This window comes from Apium graveolens, chromosome 6 (assembly GCF_009905375.1).
Source record: "Apium graveolens cultivar Ventura chromosome 6, ASM990537v1, whole genome shotgun sequence".
NCBI lineage: Eukaryota > Viridiplantae > Streptophyta > Magnoliopsida > Apiales > Apiaceae > Apium > Apium graveolens.
Genome location: NC_133652.1, coordinates 73,711,891 through 73,734,187, shown reverse-complemented (window position 1 = coordinate 73,734,187; position 22,297 = coordinate 73,711,891).

The window sequence follows — 22,297 nt, the reverse complement described above, 5'->3', positions numbered from 1 at the left end:
ATTTTGATTTGAAACTTTGGTTATATCACTAATATATATTTATTGACATCCATATTGTTGGATCCCTGAAAAATATTTTTAAAAAAATCGAAACACAAATTCAGGACTAAACACTATGTAGTTCTACTACTCAAACTAATATTTGCATTTTAAAATGGCAAACCAAATAAAATTATTTTGATCTGAAACTTTGGTTATATCACTAGTATATATATTTATTGACATACATACAGTTGGATCGCTGAAAAATATTTTCAAAAAAATCAAAATACCAATTCAGGACTAAACATTATATAGTTGTACTAGTCAAACTAATGTTTGACTCTTCAAATGGCAAACCAAATAATAATATTTTTATCTGAAAATTTGGTTATATCACTAATATATAATATATATATATAGTCAGATTCAGTAGGTAACAATTTATTAGTGTAACTAAGTAACAATTTCCCATTGGTCCGGGAGTATAACACACGTTCATCAACTTTAACTACGTTTATGTTCTACAGTTTGTTATTCTTTGGTACCACTATGTTCTGCAATTTTGATGTCGTGTTCTGTATTGTGCTGTGTTTTTTAAATATTTTACATTGCAGTGTTCTTTAATATTTTTTTGCATCTAGTAATTATGTGTTAAATAATTATTTTTATGTTCGTTAATTATTATTTTTGCACGATTTATTCTTTACCAGTGTTTTTTGTTTTTAATTAATGTTATGTAATTTGTACGTGTTCTGTATTTTTAACTAATGTTATGTAATTTTTGTATGTTCTATTTTTAATTAATGTTATGTAATTTTTATGTAATTGTTTTATTAAATATTTTGTAATTTTTATTACACAAGTCATCGAAAGTTTAATATTTTCTGTAATTGTTTTGTGTACTGGATATTTTTCTTTAATGTTTTGTATTTTTTAACATTGTTGTGTTCTATAAAATTATTTAACTTTTAAAATGGTAAACCAAATAAAATATTTTGATTTAGAAACTTTGGTTATATCACTAATATATATATTGTTAGGAATATATGTGCATTAGTTTGATGATATGTTTAACAAAACACTTAAGTAGAAGTTTAGTGTTTAGCACATACATGAGGAGGGGAGTTTATGCCTAATTTTCCAATAGCAGCATTGTAATCATAACCTATTCCATGTGTTTGATTAACAGCTTGCTTATTGTAAAACTCTTTGGACTTCGAACAAGAATTAAAGTAAGCTTTAACCTTAGCCTCAAGACCGGTGATCTTGTCTTTGAGAATAGTTTCGAGTTGTCTATAACAGTCAACTCTATTCTCTAGAAAAGATACTTGTTCTTTTAGTTTATCTTGATTAATGTGCACAAGTCTTAATTCATTGACCTCTTTCTCAAGGTCTTTGATTTGTTGATTTAACAATTCATTATCACGACGAGCACAATCTAAGTTACCTCTTAGATGATAAACCATTTCAGCATCAGAAAGTTTTACCTCTTTTCTTGACGATGAGGTGCTTGCATTACTAGCCATGAGAGCAAGATTCCCAACTTCTTCATCTTCACTGTCAGTATCATCCCAGCTTCTTCCCTTTGCCAGGTACGCCCTTTCAGATTTACTCTTCTGATTAGAATCATAAGAGTTCTTCCTAGCTTGTTTTGGCTTCCTGCATTCTGTGGCAAAGTGTCCCAACTCATTACAGTTGAAGCATCGAATGGTGCTTCGATCAACCATCCCTGTTTTATAACCACCACTGCTGGTGTTAGAGGATGAAGATCCACCTTTCTGGAATCTGTTGTAGCTGGACTTGTACTTGAACTTGGGATTCCTTTTGAATCTGACATTTGAGAATCTCTTGACAATCAGGGCCATTGACTCATCCTCCAATTGCTCCAGTTCTTCCAAGGAATAATAATCATCTCCTGATTGATTTGTAGTAGGAGAATCAAATTCTGCTACTATCACATTATCTTCAACCTTGGAAGACTGTACCATTCTTTCTGACTGTTGAGATTGATGTTGATATTGTGGTTGTTGTTGTTGTTCATCAGCTACTAGAGCAGTAGACGTGCTGACCACTCTTCCTTTCCCGTAAACTTCCTTCTGCTGAATCTGCTCCAACTCATAAGTCTTTAACACACCATAGAGCCTTTTCAAAGAAATCTCACTCAGATCTCTTGCTTCTCTTATGGCAGTGATTCTATGTTCGAGATGAGTTGGCAGTGTTAAAAGGAACTTTTTGTTGACCTCCCTGATGGAATAGTATTTACCATTAATATTCAGGTTGTTGATCAATGCATTGTACCTCTCAAACACTTCAGTGATTCCTTCTCCTGGATTTGATTTGAAATATTCATATTCAGAGGTTAGGATTTCTAGTTTGTTCTCCCTAACTTCCTCTGTGCCTTCATTAATAATCTCAATAGTTTCCCAGATATGTTTGGAATCTTTACAATTCATCACATGTCTATTCATCAGGGGATTAAGGGAATCTACTAAGATTAATTGAAGGCTAGCATCCAGGGAAGCTTCTTCTATTTCAGCAGGAGAGAAGTCCTCAGGATCCTTCACATAAGTTCTCGCTTTGGTGATCACCACATCATTTTCTATTACCTCTGGTTCCATAACCATAGGAATTTTTGGACCCTTCTTCAACACTTGCAAATATTTGGGGTTAGCAACCTGTAAAAACAGTAGCATCTTCTTCTTCCACATAACATAATTTTCTTTATCGAAAAGTGGAATTTTAACGGTTCCAACTTTTTGTGTAGTCATTATGAATTTTTTGAGTGAATAAAAAATTCAAGAAGTGAAAGAAACACAAAAGTCTAGGATCTAGATTTGTACGTTAATTAGAAGGCTCTGATACCAATTGTTAGGTCCCAATTTGTTTGTAGAAGGGGGGGTTGAATGCAAACAATACCGTTTAGTCGAATAAAATGCGGAATAAAATTGTGAAATAAAATTCAAGTTAAATAAAACTTTTATTAAACTTGAAAGGTGTTACAACTACGGTATCGGTTACAAGGGATTAATCTCAAATCAATTATTACAAATCTAGAATAAATTCGACATGAACTTTTTCTATTTTTGTAATTAAAAGATCAAATGCTAAATGCGATTTGAGATTAAGTTCTAGGGATTTTAATCCGCTAGATAGATACACAAGAACAAGATAAGTATTTCTAGTTGATTGGCTTTAACTTTACAATCTAGAAATTAATCTTGAAGTTGCAGATGAGATGTAATATTTGTCTGCTGCTTTTTCTTTTTGTTCTTGTATATTGTGATCTGTTTGATTGATGATGAATGAACTTGTCTTCTGCTTCTTTTTAAACAACACAGCCGAAAAATGAATTGGAATGACAATCATTTAAGCTAGTGAGACTTTCGGTAGGACAATGTTTACAACTAGCAAGACAATTAAAAATGATCTAGCAAGACTTTCGGTATGACTATTGATTGTCATACCGATTGTCATAGTAGTACAAATGAAATTGTCTTACTGAATTAATAAGTGATTTTAATCTAAATAATAATTCTATCAAGACAATCAACTGAATTAGCATGACTTTCGGTATGACTATCAATTGTCATACCGATTGTCATACTAGTACAATCAGTTGTCTTTTTAGAATTAAAACAGATTTTAATCAATTAAAATTCTGTAAATCCTTAATATTAATTCTAAATTAATTAATCAATTTAATTCAATTAATCAATAAATTAATCTTTGCAGATATAATTTATTTTCTTAATTAAATTATATGACTTAATTAATTAATAGAGAATTAATACTAACGCTGAGCATCATCCATTCTTCTGACAATCTTCTGAAAGTCACTGAGACTTATGAATCAATTCCGCCACTTCAATGCTGACACTCGATGTACTGTCTGGTTCATGAGTGACTAACTTCCGTGACGTTTCTTCATGTCTTGACTTTGATATTCTGATTGAATCCTTGTAATAAATTGATACCTTGACGAGATCTCTGTCACTTGATTAAATCCACGATCTTGATTTACATCACTGAGGCATGATCAAATTCTTGAACTTCTTCCAGTGAATCTTCAAGTCTGCAGATGAACAATGTTTCTTTGATCTTTGATATATGTTACTTTGTGAGATCTCTCTGATGATTGATCCACTATTTACTTATTACATTCTTATTTGAGTTGAGTTAAATACTCGAATAAACGAGTAGGCTATGACATATGCCTTTCAATCTCCCCCTATTTGCTTGTTAGACAATAACAACAAATACCTAGAGGATAACTCAACTAACAAATAAGAAAAAGATATAAACAGTAATGTAAAGTAAATAGCAGAAAAGTTCTGGATTATATTTAACATTTTCCAGATTCCAAATGAAATTTACAAGTGAATACAAGATAGATGTTCCTCTAGCCTGAACATATAACTACATTAGTCTATCTTGATTCATAAAGCTCTAATCATATTACATTGAGTTTTGAGCTAATTGACTTCAGTTGTCTTCTCTTCTGACTTCACCTTCTTCTAAATCTTGAAGCAATTCCTTGTCAAAGACACGATCCTTTTCTGAAGTGAAGCTTGATGGTCTGACTGGTTGAACTCCAACTGACTTCAGCTTATTCTTGAGTTGATTGTACCTTTTAACATTCTTTTCACAATAAGCTTGAATCAAGTCAGTAGCTTGAGTCTTCAACATGGATGAATATCCAGCAGTTCTCAAATGATGTTCCATCCAGACCAGATGCTTAGCTGAGTAGTCTTTAAGAGATTGTACATCTAGCTGGCAGATTTGAAGACAATCAGACTTAAAGAATCTCACTTGATGAGGATTGTTGACCACTTGAGGACTAGCCCTGCTGGCAAACTCTTTAAGCCTTTCTCGAAGAACTTCATTCAATTCTGAGCTTCTCTTAACTTTGTTTAAAAGAACCCAAATCTCTGACAAAGAACGATTCTCAAATAGATGAAGTGACACCTTGAAAGATCCTTCACTCTGACAATATACAAAAATGCTCATCTCATTTAGGGATCTATCAAAAGCAGCTGTGATCCTTGAGACTTCAGTCTTGATAGCATTCATGTACATGTCATTGTTAGGATTTGAGATTTCCAGCTTGTCAAGAAGATGTAAGAACTGCCTATCATTGTTAGTGCTCAGCTGAGGCATATCGAGTACTCTCCTAGCTTCATCCCATTTTTCACCAATCTTTAGTCTGACATCTCTTCTCCTTTCTTGAGCCTTAATGTCATGAAGACGTTGCTTTTGAAGAGTTTCTGTTCTTTGTATGTCTTTCCTCCTGTCAATGATCTGAGAGACCTTCTTGAGTTCAGCTTCTTTTCTTTTCATTTCTGACTGCTCTTTCTGAAATTCTTTCTCAAACATAGGATCCACTGTATCTTCCTCTTCCCAATCTTCAAAATCACTTTCCTCTTCAGCTTCAAATAACCCATCTTTATCTTCCTGAACTGGTTCAGTGGGAATGTCAAAAATATCAAAGTCATCCTGTTCTCCACTGTAGTAGACATCATCAGCCTTTCCTTTGTTTCCAGCAGAGGTATCTTTTTCCTTTCCTTTGGCACTACTCCCTTTCTTTTCCCCCTTAGTTGAGGGATCCTCTACTGACTTTCCTTTGGAACCTCCATCACCTCCAGAGCCTGATCCTCCACCAGACGGTCCTTCAAAATAAGCTCTTTGTTCTTCATTAGGGCAATGAGAATTCTTGATCATGAAATATAAGTGCTTCATCCCTTCATTGAGATGTTCCATGCCCGTCTCTATCTTTAGAAATCTTGAGGAGTCCAGTGAATGATTCATCTCAATGAGGTCTTCAAGAGAAGTCATTCTTGTGTGTAGAGAGCAGAAGTTGGATATGTCATCAGCTGATAAATTTGGAGTGTCCTGAATAGAATTGAGCTTTGGTATTACAGTGGTCTTTAGATCTGAGATGTCATTCCTTATGATTGCAAGCTGATTGTTGACAGAGGTGGAAGAAGAAGACCGTTCAACCACTTGTGCTTTGAATGCTTGAGCTTCAGCTTGGCTTTTAGCAAGTTCTTCTTTTAGGGCAGCAATCTGAGCTAACAGGTTCACAGTATCAGTGTCTGTGTGTGCTCTCACCTGCATTTCACTCGTGTTTGGTTCACTCACCTCACGTGCATGTGTTTCTCTCATTATAATTGCTCGTGAGGAGTCTTCCTTTTGCTGTTCTTCTGTACCTGCAAGTAAGATCACCCTAGCCTCTTCAAGAGAGGTCAGTGGTGGTGCAATGGGAATTCGCGAGTCCCGATCCTCAGTCAAACCTATCAAATCTTTTGGAATAGATGTCTGAATTGCTTCAGGGATAGATTGACCGAGTTGCCCTCCACTTTCTCCAGATAAATCTGCGAGTGGAGAATCCCATAAGGGAGCCAGAGGTGTTGGATCTGGGAGGGGAGAAAATGACTCTATTAAAGATGGCGGAGAGTCAGATTTTCCCTCTGAAGCATGTGACTGCTCTTCTGCCGTAACTATGGCAGGCACTGTAACCGACTCTACGTGCACTCCTCGCTGTGTGTCCTGAGTATGATCTGGGGAAGTGTATGGTTCCATTGTGAGTAATGGAATTGTGCTTGACTCAGTACAAGATGCCATGGCCCTATGGCGAATTTCAATAGATGCATCCTGTTGAGAGAATGCCTCTAGTAACTGTTCATTGGCCATTTCAAAGTCCATGTCCTGTTGAGAGGACAAGGATGGGCTTTCAGATGCCTCAGAATATGTTCTTCTTTTCTTAGGAGGAGGCAGAGCTGAGGGTTCACTCATATTTAACAAAGTACTACTTCCTAGTAATCTCCTGGGTAACATTTTAGACAGTGGGGGAGAGGTTGAGATAGAATGAGACGCTGTGTTTGGCTCTATGACCTGGGATTGAAGCTGTGGTTCTACAACTTCATGGTCAGCCCTATCAACCACTGGGGGTCTGTCAACAGAAGTAGGAAGAGAGTGAGAGTGAGGAATTACTACCTGTAATGGAAGAGCCTGGGTGGCTTGTACCACTGGAGGTTGAGGTTGCTGTTCATGGCCGGGAAGATTGAAAATAGGTAAGGGAATATAATTGGCCATGAAAGCAGATACAAGTACTGGAACTTGCATGAATTTGAAGGTTGTGTCTTGGCGAGTGTAAATCTTTTTGCTAACTGGAGGGGGTTCAGTTACAGCAGAGTTAGCAAAAAGGGCTTTGTGTTCAGGGGTGAGTAGATGATCTGCTATAAGCATGAGAAAACGAGCATAGTAACATGATACCCTACGATTTGTAGAATGATCACGTAAAGCAGAAGTTAGACGTCTCAAGAGAATGGGAAAAAGTAGTTTGCCAAAATTGATCCTTTGATTGAAAACAACCGCAAGACCAATATACTGCAGAGTGGAAGTGATGTTATGAAAATTGGATTTTGTGCAGTTGGCAAACACTTTGGAAAGTGTATCGAAGAAAATATCCCATTCAGACACCAAATTTGATTTAGAAAGTTTGGTTAAATTGATCACCCCCTGATAGTGAATAGCATTGAAAAAAATTGTGATATCATTTTCAGAGGGTAAATTACAGAAATTGTCTAGTGGAAAATTTAATGCACGATTGACGACTGTTTCATCAACTACATACTGTGTGTTTGCGACGGTGAATGAAAAAGATTTTGAATCATCGGCCACAGTAGAGGTTGTGCAAATCAGTCTAAGTAGATCGACGTTTAAAATCACATTTGATTTAATAGCAGAGCTAACAATCGAATGGTCATTTAAAAATCTAATCCAAGGCTTAAATTTTTCAACATCACATTTTTCCGGATTAAAATAACCAACCTGATTATGCGCGACAATTTGGAAATTGAGAGCCATTTAAAATAATAATAAGACACACGCTTTTCAGAATTTTAAGAATAATATTAAGAAAATTCGAATTAATTAAATTAATTTAATAATTCGAATTAAATTAATTATAATCGAAAAATTTAGACAGAAATGTATCTCGTTAGAATTCTTAACTCACAAACGCAGTTTTGACAAACCAAAAGACACAAATCAGAAATTGAAATAAAAATAAAAAGTTCAAAATCAACAAACACAAATTGAATTTGAAGGGGCAAACTGATTTTTTATTTGTTTTTGTTTTTATTTAATAAAAATCCAACAACATCTCTTTATATATATACTTGTATGTATATATCACAAAGTGATGATTTTGTGTGCTGAGTAAAAACTCGAGCAAGGAAGAAACAAAACAGATTTGAGTTCGAAGAGAGAAAACTGAAGAAACTGTTCGAATTTTTGAAAGAAAAGATGAACTGCTGAAAATGGTTTTAAAAACACACAAACACACGCCTTTATATTACAGCTGGTATGACAATCCGGGATTGTCATACCGATTGTCATACCAGGCAAAAAGAAGGAAAAGAAATAACAGAATAAATATTAAAATTATAACTGGTATGACAATCTGATAGTCATACCGATTGTCATACCAGTATAATAATAAAATGAAAATAATTATCTATATGGTTTATAACTGGCAAGACAATCCAATAGTCATACCGATTGTCTTGCCAGTATAAAACTATACTGAAGAACATAATTAACATAATTTACACTGAAATGACTTTCAGCAAGACAATTTCAATTGTCTTGCCGATTGTCATACCAGCAATAAACACAGAAACACACACATTTATAAATTTAAAAAGACTTATTTAACTTAGTAAAAATATTAGAAAATATTTACAAAATAGTAAAACTGAAATACAGACTTATAATATTTATAGAAACAAAGACAATATATCAGAATTTATTATTTTTATTCCAAAAATAGATTTCTCTTGAATTTTAGCAAATAAAATTCATAGAAAAATATTTTTAGAGGAAATAAAATATTCTGAGATATTTTAAATTAACAAGAAGGGAAAATAAAAATAGATAAGACAATATATATTACATAGAAATAAGCAAGAGATATGATAAAAATGATAAAATAAATTTGCAAATGAATTTTTCATTTATGATAAATTCATTTGTAAATTCATTCAAGAACAGATTCCAGATATTAACTAAATTAATCACTAAAACTATTCAACATGCCCAATTTACCAACTAATCTGGTAAATGTGGATTCGTCAAGTGGTTTAGTGAAAATATCTGCTATTTGTTCTTCTGTTGGAACAAAAAATAGTTCAACAGTACCATTCATGACGTGCTCTCTAATAAAATGATACCTGATGTCAATGTGCTTTGTCCTCGAGTGCTGCACAGGGTTGTTGGTGATGGCTATTGCACTTGTGTTGTCACATAAAATAGGAATCTTGTTCAATACAGAGCCATAGTCTCGTAGTTGGTTCCTAATCCACAAGATCTGAGCACAGCAGCTTCCAGCAGCAATATATTCAGCCTCGGCCGTTGAGTTGGAAACTGTTTGCTGTTTCTTGCTGTACCATGAGACTAGCCTGCTTCCTAGGAATTGACAACTTCCTGAGGTGCTTTTCCTATCAACAACACTTCCTGCATAATCTGAATCTGTATATCCAACAAGGTTAAAACCAGATTCTTTAGGGTACCAAATACCTAGATTTGGTGTTCCCTTAAGATATCTTAAGATTCGTTTAACAGCAACGAGATGAATATCTCTAGGATCCGCTTGGAACCTTGCACATAAGCATGTAGCATACATAATATCTGGTCTACTTGCAGTAAGATAGAGTAACGAGCCAATCATACCTCTGTAGCTTGTGACATCTACCTTAATGGAGTTTTCACATGGTCCAAGCTTGACAGCTGTAGTTGATGGAGTCCTTGCTGATGCAGAATCCTCTAGATTGTACTTTTTGAGGAGTTCTTTGAGATACTTGGATTGACAAATAAATGTTCCATCTAACCTTTGATTTACTTGTAATCCAAGAAAGAACTTCAGCTCTCCCATCATGCTCATTTCAAACTTGTTGTGCATTAACTTAGCAAATCTCTTACAGAGATTATCATTAGTAGACCCAAATATTATATCATCCACATAGACTTGGACTAATATAGTATCATTCTTATGTTTTTTTGAAAAGAGAGTTTTGTCTATGACACCTCTAATAAAGCTATTTTCAATAAGAAATTCAGAGAGAGTGTCATACCATTTTCTTGGAGACTGTTTTAGCCCATAGATAGCTTTGAAAAGAAAGAAGACAAAATCCAAATGATCTGGATCTTCAAAACCAGGAGGTTGCTCTACATATACCTCTTCATCCAGCTTTCCATTCAGAAAGGCGCTCTTGACATCCATTTGATAAACTTTAAAGTTTGAAAATGCTGCGAATGCCAGAAATATTCTGATGGCCTCAAGTCTAGCCACTGGAGCATAGGTTTCATCATAATCAATGCCTTCAGCTTGAGAATACCCTTTAGCTACCAGTCTTGCCTTGTTTCTTGTAACCACACCATCTTCATCTAGTTTATTCCTGAATACCCACCTAGTACCAACAGCTTTCTTGTGTACAGGCCTAGGTACCAGTTTCCAGACTTGTTGACTTTCAAACTGATTGAGTTCATCTTGCATAGCAATCACCCAATCTGGATCAGACAGTGCTTCTTCAATTTTCTTAGGTTCCATCTCAGAAAGAAATCCTGAGAACAGACACTCATTTTGAGTAGCACGTCTAGTTCTGACTCCAACATCTGGATCACCAATAATCAACTCAAAAGGGTGAGCTTTATTCCAGACTGTCTGTCTTGGAAGATGTGATCTTGATGATTCACCTTGAAATTTATTGTGATGTTGTGTCCTACTAGATGATCCTTCAGCATCTCCCCCTGAGTTGTTGCCATGTTGGCTTGAAGATTCTCCGTCAGTAGCAGTGGTATCTCCATTGTTGCCAAAGTTTCCATCACTATTACCTTGAGTATCATTAGGATTAACAGGTTCTTCACCAGCAACAACCTCAGGTTCTTGACCATGTTCTGATTCTGAATCTGACGTATCATCAAACTTCAGTTTCTCAGAAGGATCTTCAGTTTGGATACTAGGGAGTTTAGTGTCATCAAATGTAACATTGACACTTTCAGTTACTTTGTGTTGATCAATGATATACACTCTATATGATCTTCTTCCATATCCAACAAAAATACCCTCATATGCCTTTGCCTCGAACTTACCACGACGATCATCTCCATCCTTGAGCACGAAGCATCTGGCACCAAATACATGAAAGTATTTGATAGAAGGTTTCTGTTCATTCAAAATCTCATAAGGAGTTTTCATGAAGTCTTTGTTGATTAGAGTTCGATTCTGAGTATAACATGCAGTATTGACAGCTTCAGCCCAAAAGTACATTGGAAGACCTGATTCATTTAACATCGTTCTTGCAGCTTCAATCAATGTACGATTCTTCCTTTCTACCACTCCATTTTGCTGAGGGGTTCTAGGAGCTGAAAATTGTCTGGTAATCCCTTTGTCTGTACAGAATCCATTGAGAAGTGTATTTCTGAATTCTGTCCCATTATCTGACCTTATTGCTCTAACAGGGACGTTAGAATCTAACTCAATCATCTTGATATGATCAATCACAACTTGTGGTGTTTCATCCTTAGAGTGAAGAAATAAAACCCACGTATACTTGGAATAGTCATCAACTATCACAAGACAGTAACACTTCTTTGACATAGAAAGGATATTAACTGGACCAAATAAATCCATGTGCAATAATTGCAGAACACCAGTTATGGAAGATGTGTCAGTGCCTTTGTGACTTGCTTTCTTTGACTTTCCTTTCTGGCAAGCCTCACATAGTCCTTCTGGAGAGAATTCCAGCTGAGGCAAACCTCTTACCAATTCTCTTTTGACAAGAGAATTCATTGTTTTGAAATTGAGATGGGAAAGTCTCTTGTGCCATAGCCAACTCTCATCTGACGATGCCTTTGCATAGAAATAATTGACTTCAAGATTGCTTCCAGAGTTCATGTCAGCTACGAACAGATTTCCTTTCCGGATTCCCATTAAGGAGGGTTTTTCACTTTTCTTGTGCAGAATCTGACACTTCAGCTTGTCGAATAAAACATTATAGCCGTTGTCACAGAACTGACTAATGCTAAGCAGATTGTGTTCAAGTCCTTGCACAACATATACATTTTCAATGATAACATTTCCAGCTTGCAAACAGCCATATCCCTCCGTTAAACCTTTGCTGTTATCTCCAAAGGTAACCACTGGGCCAGCTTTCTCAATCACATTTGATAGCAGGGCTCTATCTCCGGTCATATGTCTTGACGATCCGCTGTCAAGAATCCACACTACCGGTTGTACCTGTTTAATGCCCTGCAATACAAATGGATTAGAACTTCTTCGGAACCCAAGCTTGGTTGGGTCCGGCATACTTGTAAAATTGGCCTTTATCAGGCAAAACAACATTCTTAATTTCAATATTCTCAACGTTCTCAATGACTGAACATTTGACCTTGTGAACAGCCTTGACAAATTTCTGGTTAGGCTTAGGCACAAATGTCTCCTTTCTAGCTTTAGGAGGACTAGCAGTCTTAGACCTATCATGCTTTCTATTATTCACATGCTGACGAGGAGTAGTCTTATCATTAGAAACATGCTTACCATTAAAATAAGCAAACAACAGATTAAAAGCACAAGACATACAATCAGGAACACCACATACTTTATGAGAAGGATTAACAATAGGCAACTTATGCATGGTAGACATGGCATCTGTTCTATCCAACTCATGTGTGTCTGAGTTAGTCTCAGTTGCTTTCACAACCTTGACTGGAACTTTTGACACACTTGACTTGGAGACAGCTTTCTCATAAGCATTATCTTCAGCACGGATTTCTTCTTGAATAATAAAAGAGGTCTCATCAAATGGTTCAGCAATTGATTCTTTATAGAGGGGTTCATCAACACCCTTAAGCACATGTGGTACTTCCCTGCCTTTAGCACATACATGAGGAGGGGAGTTTATGCCTAATTTTCCAATAGCAGCATTGTAATCATAACCTATTCCATGTGTTTGATTAACAGCTTGCTTATTGTAAAACTCTTTGGACTTCGAACAAGAATTAAAGTAAGCTTTAACCTTAGCCTCAAGACCGGTGATCTTGTCTTTGAGAATAGTTTCGAGTTGTCTATAACAGTCAACTCTATTCTCTAGAAAAGATACTTGTTCTTTTAGTTTATCTTGATTAATGTGCACAAGTCTTAATTCATTGACCTCTTTCTCAAGGTCTTTGATTTGTTGATTTAACAATTCATTATCACGACGAGCACAATCTAAGTTACCTCTTAGATGATAAACCATTTCAGCATCAGAAAGTTTTACCTCTTTTCTTGACGATGAGGTGCTTGCATTACTAGCCATGAGAGCAAGATTCCCAACTTCTTCATCTTCACTGTCAGTATCATCCCAGCTTCTTCCCTTTGCCAGGTACGCCCTTTCAGATTTACTCTTCTGATTAGAATCATAAGAGTTCTTCCTAGCTTGTTTTGGCTTCCTGCATTCTGTGGCAAAGTGTCCCAACTCATTACAGTTGAAGCATCGAATGGTGCTTCGATCAACCATCCCTGTTTTATAACCACCACTGCTGGTGTTAGAGGATGAAGATCCACCTTTCTGGAATCTGTTGTAGCTGGACTTGTACTTGAACTTGGGATTCCTTTTGAATCTGACATTTGAGAATCTCTTGACAATCAGGGCCATTGACTCATCCTCCAATTGCTCCAGTTCTTCCAAGGAATAATAATCATCTCCTGATTGATTTGTAGTAGGAGAATCAAATTCTGCTACTATCACATTATCTTCAACCTTGGAAGACTGTACCATTCTTTCTGACTGTTGAGATTGATGTTGATATTGTGGTTGTTGTTGTTGTTCATCAGCTACTAGAGCAGTAGACGTGCTGACCACTCTTCCTTTCCCGTAAACTTCCTTCTGCTGAATCTGCTCCAACTCATAAGTCTTTAACACACCATAGAGCCTTTTCAAAGAAATCTCACTCAGATCTCTTGCTTCTCTTATGGCAGTGATTCTATGTTCGAGATGAGTTGGCAGTGTTAAAAGGAACTTTTTGTTGACCTCCCTGATGGAATAGTATTTACCATTAATATTCAGGTTGTTGATCAATGCATTGTACCTCTCAAACACTTCAGTGATTCCTTCTCCTGGATTTGATTTGAAATATTCATATTCAGAGGTTAGGATTTCTAGTTTGTTCTCCCTAACTTCCTCTGTGCCTTCATTAATAATCTCAATAGTTTCCCAGATATGTTTGGAATCTTTACAATTCATCACATGTCTATTCATCAGGGGATTAAGGGAATCTACTAAGATTAATTGAAGGCTAGCATCCAGGGAAGCTTCTTCTATTTCAGCAGGAGAGAAGTCCTCAGGATCCTTCACATAAGTTCTCGCTTTGGTGATCACCACATCATTTTCTATTACCTCTGGTTCCATAACCATAGGAATTTTTGGACCCTTCTTCAACACTTGCAAATATTTGGGGTTAGCAACCTGTAAAAACAGTAGCATCTTCTTCTTCCACATAACATAATTTTCTTTATCGAAAAGTGGAATTTTAACGGTTCCAACTTTTTGTGTAGTCATTATGAATTTTTTGAGTGAATAAAAAATTCAAGAAGTGAAAGAAACACAAAAGTCTAGGATCTAGATTTGTACGTTAATTAGAAGGCTCTGATACCAATTGTTAGGTCCCAATTTGTTTGTAGAAGGGGGGGTTGAATGCAAACAATACCGTTTAGTCGAATAAAATGCGGAATAAAATTGTGAAACAAAATTCAAGTTAAATAAAACTTTTATTAAACTTGAAAGGTATTACAACTACGGTATCGGTTACAAGGGATTAATCTCAAATCAATTATTACAAATCTAGAATAAATTCGACATGAACTTTTTCTATTTTTGTAATTAAAAGATCAAATGCTAAATGCGATTTGAGATTAAGTTCTAGGGATTTTAATCCGCTAGATAGATACACAAGAACAAGATAAGTATTTCTAGTTGATTGGCTTTAACTTTACAATCTAGAAATTAATCTTGAAGTTGCAGATGAGATGTAATATTTGTCTGCTGCTTTTTCTTTTTGTTCTTGTATATTGTGATCTGTTTGATTGATGATGAATGAACTTGTCTTCTGCTTCTTTTTAAACAACACAGCCGAAAAATGAATTGGAATGACAATCATTTAAGCTAGTGAGACTTTCGGTAGGACAATGTTTACAACTAGCAAGACAATTAAAAATGATCTAGCAAGACTTTCGGTATGACTATTGATTGTCATACCGATTGTCATAGTAGTACAAATGAAATTGTCTTACTGAATTAATAAGTGATTTTAATCTAAATAATAATTCTATCAAGACAATCAACTGAATTAGCATGACTTTCGGTATGACTATCAATTGTCATACCGATTGTCATACTAGTACAATCAGTTGTCTTTTTAGAATTAAAACAGATTTTAATCAATTAAAATTCTGTAAATCCTTAATATTAATTCTAAATTAATTAATCAATTTAATTCAATTAATCAATAAATTAATCTTTGCAGATATAATTTATTTTCTTAATTAAATTATATGACTTAATTAATTAATAGAGAATTAATACTAACGCTGAGCAGCATCCATTCTTCTGACAATCTTCTGAAAGTCACTGAGACTTATGAATCAATTCCGCCACTTCAATGCTGACACTCGATGTACTGTCTGGTTCATGAGTGACTAACTTCCGTGACGTTTCTTCATGTCTTGACTTTGATATTCTGATTGAATCCTTGTAATAAATTGATACCTTGACGAGATCTCTGTCACTTGATTAAATCCACGATCTTGATTTACATCACTGAGGCATGATCAAATTCTTGAACTTCTTCCAGTGAATCTTCAAGTCTGTAGATGAACAATGTTTCTTTGATCTTTGACATATGTTACTTTGTGAGATCTCTCTGATGATTGATTCACTATTTACTTATTACATTCTTATTTGAGTTGAGTTAAATACTCGAATAAACGAGTAGGCTATGACATATGCCTTTCAGAAGTGGTATCAATGGATATCTTAAAGACCTTCAACGGATGAGAAACAAAGCTTCAACGGATGTCTCTAAAGCTTCAACGGATAGAGGTTCAACTGCTAACACATCAATGGATAAAGCCATCAACGGATGAAGGCTTCAACGAATGTTCTGTTAAATAGCAGTTGATAAGTGGTAGTTGTAACAGCAGACAGAGGCACATGGGTTGTCAGAGATAACTGAAATGTGGAAGCCTAATTTCAGGAACATCAGAAAAAGCAGCCGTTCTACTCTAGTACAAAGAGGCAATAGTCAACAAAGTACTTGAGTGATATGGAGAAGAAACAAGTGGAGAACTTATTTTATTATTGTATTTTTATCTTTGTCTTCACTTGTACACTTGGTGATATATAAACCAAGTAGCAGCTAGTAATTAGATAAGAATTTTTCCAGTGCTGTTTAGAAAAATCTTGAGAGAAAAATTATCTAGTTTGTACTAGGATGCAGCTGTGATCAACATCTTGAATCATAGATTTTCTGAAATACCATCTCTGGTGGAACAACAATCCACCAGAAAAGTTTTTAAGGTCTGTTGTGTTCTTTACTTTATTGCTTGAATATGTATCTGTCTGTATTAGCTTAAAGCAATTCACACACTTGTTTATCTTGAACATAAAGCCTTTAAAACTGCTCAAAACTTGAAAAAGTTTTGAGATTTACATTCAACCCCCCTTCTGTAAATCTCATTGTTAGTCCACTAGGAATAACAATTGGTATCAGAGCAAGCTCTTGACACACAAAGAGTTTAAAGATCTTGGTAACTAACAAAGATGAGTAAGAAGGATATTGGAGTAAAAATCCCAGTTCTTGACAAAGACAGTTATCACCATTGGAAGGTGAAAATGCACCTTCATCTACTCTCCCAAGATGAAGGTTATGTAAACTGCATTGAGAATGGTCCTCACATTCCCCACAAAGTAGCCACAGTTGCTACGGCCACAATTGCTGTTGGTCAATCCATTCCAAAACCTAGAGCAGAATGGACAATGGAAGACACAGAAGAAGTCCACAAGGATAAGAAGGCTATGAACATTTTGTTTAATGGTCTTGACAAGGATATGTTTGATAATGTGATAAATTGCACAACTGCCAAAGAGGTTTGGGACACAGTTCAGCTACTGTGTGAAGGTACAGAACAAGTAAAAGAAAACAAAATGCAGCCTCTCATTCAACAGTATGTTTATTTTCATTTTGAAGAAAATGAATCTTTAAATGACACATTCAATAGATTCCAAAAGCTGTTGAATGGACTGAAGCTGTATGGTAGAGTGTACCAGGTGAAGGATTCAAATCTTAAATTTTTAAGATCCTAGCCAAAGGAATGGAAACCCATGACTGTCTGCTTGAGAAACTCTCAAGATTATAAGGACTTCACTCTTGAAAGATTATATGGAATCTTGAAGACTTATGAACTAGAGCTGGAACAGGATGAGGTATTAGAGAATGGAAGAAAGAAAGGAGGTTCAGTTGCCTTGGTAGCTGAAAATGAGAAAGAATGCAGACAAGAAACTGTGAGATCTACATCAAACTCCAAAGATGGCACAAGCAAATCAGAATCAAGCAAGGGTAAGGAGCAAGTTGCTGAGAATGAAGACAACTCCAGCCAAGATGACTCTGATGGTATTGATGAGCATCTTGCATTTCTGTCCAGGAGATTTGCAAAGATGAAATTTAAGAAAAACACTAGAGCCACTAAACCTCATAAGAACATGGTGGACAAATCCAAGTTCAAGTGTTTCAATTGTGGTATAAGTGGACACTTTGCAAGTGAGTGCAGAAAGCCAACTTCTGAAAAGAAGAAATTTGACCAAGTAGATTACAAAAAGAAATATTTTGATCTGCTCAAACAAAAGGAGAGAGCTTTCATTACTCAAGAAAAAGATTGGGCAGCTGATGGAGAAGAAGAGGATGAAGATGTGGAATATGTCAACTTGGCTCTCATGGCTGATTCTGAGGAAAATGAAGTTAGTTCATCAAGCAACCAGGTAATCACTACTGATTTAACACAGCTTACTAAAGAAAAGTGCAATGATGCTTTTAATGACATGTCTACTGAATTATATCATTTGCGTGTGTCTCTTAAATCTCTTGCTAAAGAAAATAGTAGGATTAAAGAGAACAATCTGTTTTTAAGTAATAGAAATGCTGTGTTAGAAGATAAGTTGATTGACCTAGAGAAAACTAAGCTACATTGTATATCTGTTGAAAATGAACTAGCTGAATCTGTCAAGAAAGTAGAAATACTTTCCAATCAATTAGAGAGAGAGCAAGAGGTGATTAAAGCCTGGAAGACATCTAGGGATGTTAGTGCTCAAATTTCCAAGGTCCAAGGAATTGAATCATTCTGTGAGACTGCCTGGGATAAAAACAAAAAGAAACTGGAATTAATTGATGGGCTGTCAACGGATGTGGAATCAACGGATGATAAAAGTTATCCGTTGAAGGAAGAAAAGGAGCATCTGTTGCAGGTTCCTCAATTAAAACAGGCAGATGTTTCTAATAGTGAAAATCTAAAGAAACTCAACAAAAAGTTTGGTTCAACTTCCAAGAACTTTGTCAAAGGAGAAGTAAGCACATCCAAAGATTTCAGTAAGGTGAATATAGGACACATGACCTTAGAACAGTTAAAGAATAGGCTCAAAGTGGTTGAGGATAAAAAGGAAACTAAAAGGAAATCTAATAGAAATGGGAAGGTAGGGGTTAACAAACATAACAATTACACACCTGATAAGTATGCTCCTAGAAAAAGATGTGTGCATTGTAGTAGTGTTAATCATCTATCTGCTAATTGCAAATCTATTAAGAAAACTCCCATACCTGTACCCTCTTCCATGCCTAATATGTCTGCATCACCTCTGCATGCTATGCCTGTTATGTCTCAACAGAATCCTTATGCACATTTTGCAAACATGCCATATTTTAACAATCCTTATCTTGCTGCATTTAGTATGCCTCAAATGCCATACAATATGCCAATTTGGAATAACATGCTTGCACAATCCATGCCTTATCAAATTCCAAATGTGCTAAATGATTCTGTGACTAAACCTACACCTCAACCAACTACATCTAAGATCAAGGTTGACTCAAAGTTACCTAAGTCTAAAGATGCAGGAGGAATGAAGCCTAGGAGAAAGGCTAACAGGAATGGACCCAAGGAAACTTGGGTACCAAAATCAACTTGATTGATTTTATGGTGTGCAGGGAAAAAGAAGAAATCTATGGTACTTGGACAGTGGCTGTTCAAGACACATGACAGGAGATTTCTCCCTGCTCACTGAGTTTAAGGAGAGAGCTGGCCCTAGCATAACCTTTGGAGATGACAACAAAGGGTTTACTATGGGATATGGCTTGATTTCAACAAGGAATGTCATCATTGATGAAGTTGCATTAGTTGATGGTCTCAAGCACAACTTACTGAGTATCAGTCAACTATGTGATAGAGGGAATACAATTTCCTTCAATTCAGAAGCCTGTGTTATCACCAGCAAGAAAGACAACAAAGTGGTTCTAACTGGAGTTAAAAAAGGGAATGTGTACTTAGCTGGCTTCAACTCTACAGATGCAGAATCTATTACTTGTCTCTTCAGCAAAGCAAGTTCAGTTGAGAGTTGGCTATGGCACAAGAAGCTATCCCATTTGAATTTCAAGACAATAAATGATCTAGTCAAAAAGGACTTAGTTAGAGGAATTCCTCTGGTTGAATTCTCAAGGGATGGTTTGTGTGATGCTTGTCAGAAAGGCAAACAAAGGAAATCATCATTCAAAAAGAAGCTTGAAACAACAATTGATGAACCATTACAGCTGCTGCATATGGATTTATTTGGACCAGTCAATGTATTATCAATTGCAAAAAAAAGGTATTGCTTAGTGATTGTAGATGATTTCTCAAAGTTTTCATGGGTCTATTTTCTTGGATCAAAGGATGAAGCAAGTGAAATCATTATCAATCATATCAGGCAAGTCAATAATCATCCTGACTTGAAGGTTAGGAATATCAGGAGTGACAATGGAACTGAGTTCAAGAATTTGTCAATAAGGCTGTTCTGTGAAGAAAATGGAATCATGCATGAGTTCTCAGCTCCAAGAACACCTCAGCAAAATGGGGTAGTTGAAAGAAAGAACAGATCTTTGATTGAGGCTGCCAGAACAATGCTTGAAGAATCAAAGTTACCAACATATTTCTGGGCTGAAGCTGTTAATTGTGCCTGCTACACTCAGAATATTTCTTTGATCAATCAAGCTAAAGGCATGACTCCTTATCAGTTGTTCAAGAGAAGAAAACCAACTCTAAACTTTCTTCATGTATTTGGATGTAAATGCTTTATACTGAGGAATCAATCTGACCATAAAGGGAAGTTTGATGCAAAGGCTGATGAAGGGATATTTGTTGGTTACTCAGCTGGAAAATCTTATAGGGTCTACAATCTAAGAACCAACATTGTTATGGAATCTGTGCATGTTGTGTTTGATGATAAAAAGATTGATGGACTAACAGATGAGGGACACAATGAGAGACTCAATTTTGACAACATTGAGATATATTGTGATGATAGTGAAGAGGAGATTGATGGAGATGACAATTCAAAAGGGATTCAAAATATGCCCTTGGATAATGCACAAAATTCTGCACCCATTGATAGAGGCAATGCAGTATCCGTTGAAAGACATAGTGCATCATCCGTTGAAGTACAAAATGAAGCATCCGTTGATCATAGTTCATCAACGGATAATCGATTTACATCATCAGTTGATAGAACTCCAAATTCCCTGCAAAGAACCAACAACTCAGGGGGAGTTTCAACTAATCAACACTCTGTCTCACATCATGACAATACTGAGGCCACCTCATCTAGAGCACATCTTCCACCTCAAAGGAAATGGACCAAGAATCATCCCTTTGAACTGATCATTGGTGATGCATCATCTAAAGTGCAAACAAGAAAAGCTACTCAAGATGAATGTCTGTATAGTAGTTTTCTATCTCAGGAGGAACCTAAGAAAGTGGAAGAAGCTTTATTGGATCCAGATTGGATATTAGCTATGCAGGAAGAGCTGAACCAATTTGAGAGAAACAAAGTTTGGAAGCCGGTACCCAAACCAAAGAACAAGAGTCCTATTGACACAAAATGGGTATTCAGAAACAAGATGGATGAAAATGGCATTGTCATAAGGAATAAAGCCAGATTGGTTGCTAAAGGCTATTCTCAACAAGAGGGAATAGATTTTGATGAAACATATGCTCCTGTAGCAAGACTTGAAGCCATCAGAATTTTTCTAGCCTATGCAGCCCATGCCAATTTCAAAGTCTATCAAATGGATGTCAAGAGTGCATTTCTAAATGGGAAATTGGAGGAAGAAGTCTATGTAAGTCAACCTCCAGGGTTTGAAGATCCAAATTTTCCAAACTATGTGTATTATCTGTTGAAAGCACTCTATGGACTGAAGCAAGCACCTAGAGCCTGATATGAAACCCTATCAAAATTCCTTTTGGAGAATCACTTCACTAGAGGTACTGTTGATAAAACTCTCTTCTTTAGGAATGTTAATGGCTCTAGTATACTTGTTCAAATTTATGTAGATGACATAATATTTGGTTCTAAAGATAATAAACTTTGCAAAAAGTTTGCTAAGCTAATGCAAAGTAATTATGAAATGAGCCTGATGGGAGAACTAACCTATTTTCTTGGTTTACAAGTTAAACAAGATAGTGATGGAATTTCCATTAGTCAAACTAAATATATTCATGATCTTTTAAAGAAGTTTGACTTAATGGAATGTTCATCTGCAAAAACTCCCATGGCCACTGTCACCAAACTTGAATTAAATAAGACTGAAAGGTCTGTGGACATTACAAGTTATAGAGGCATGGTTGGTTCACTTTTATATTTAACTGCTAGCAGACCAGATATAATGTTTGCTACATGTCTGTGTGCTAGATTTCAAGCTGATCCTAGGGAGACTCACTTAATTGCTATCAAGAGGATTTTCAGATATCTCAAGGGTACACCAAATTTAGGTATTTGGTATCCTAGAGAATCTGGCTTTGATCTAATTGGTTATTCAGATGCAGACTATGCAGGTTGCAAAATAGACAGGAAAAGTACAACAGGCTCCTGCCAATTCCTGGGAAACAAGCTTGTATCATGGTTTAGCAAAAAGCAAAATTCAGTCTCTACTTCTACAGCTGAGGCTGAATACATTGCTGCTGGAAGTTGCTGCTCTC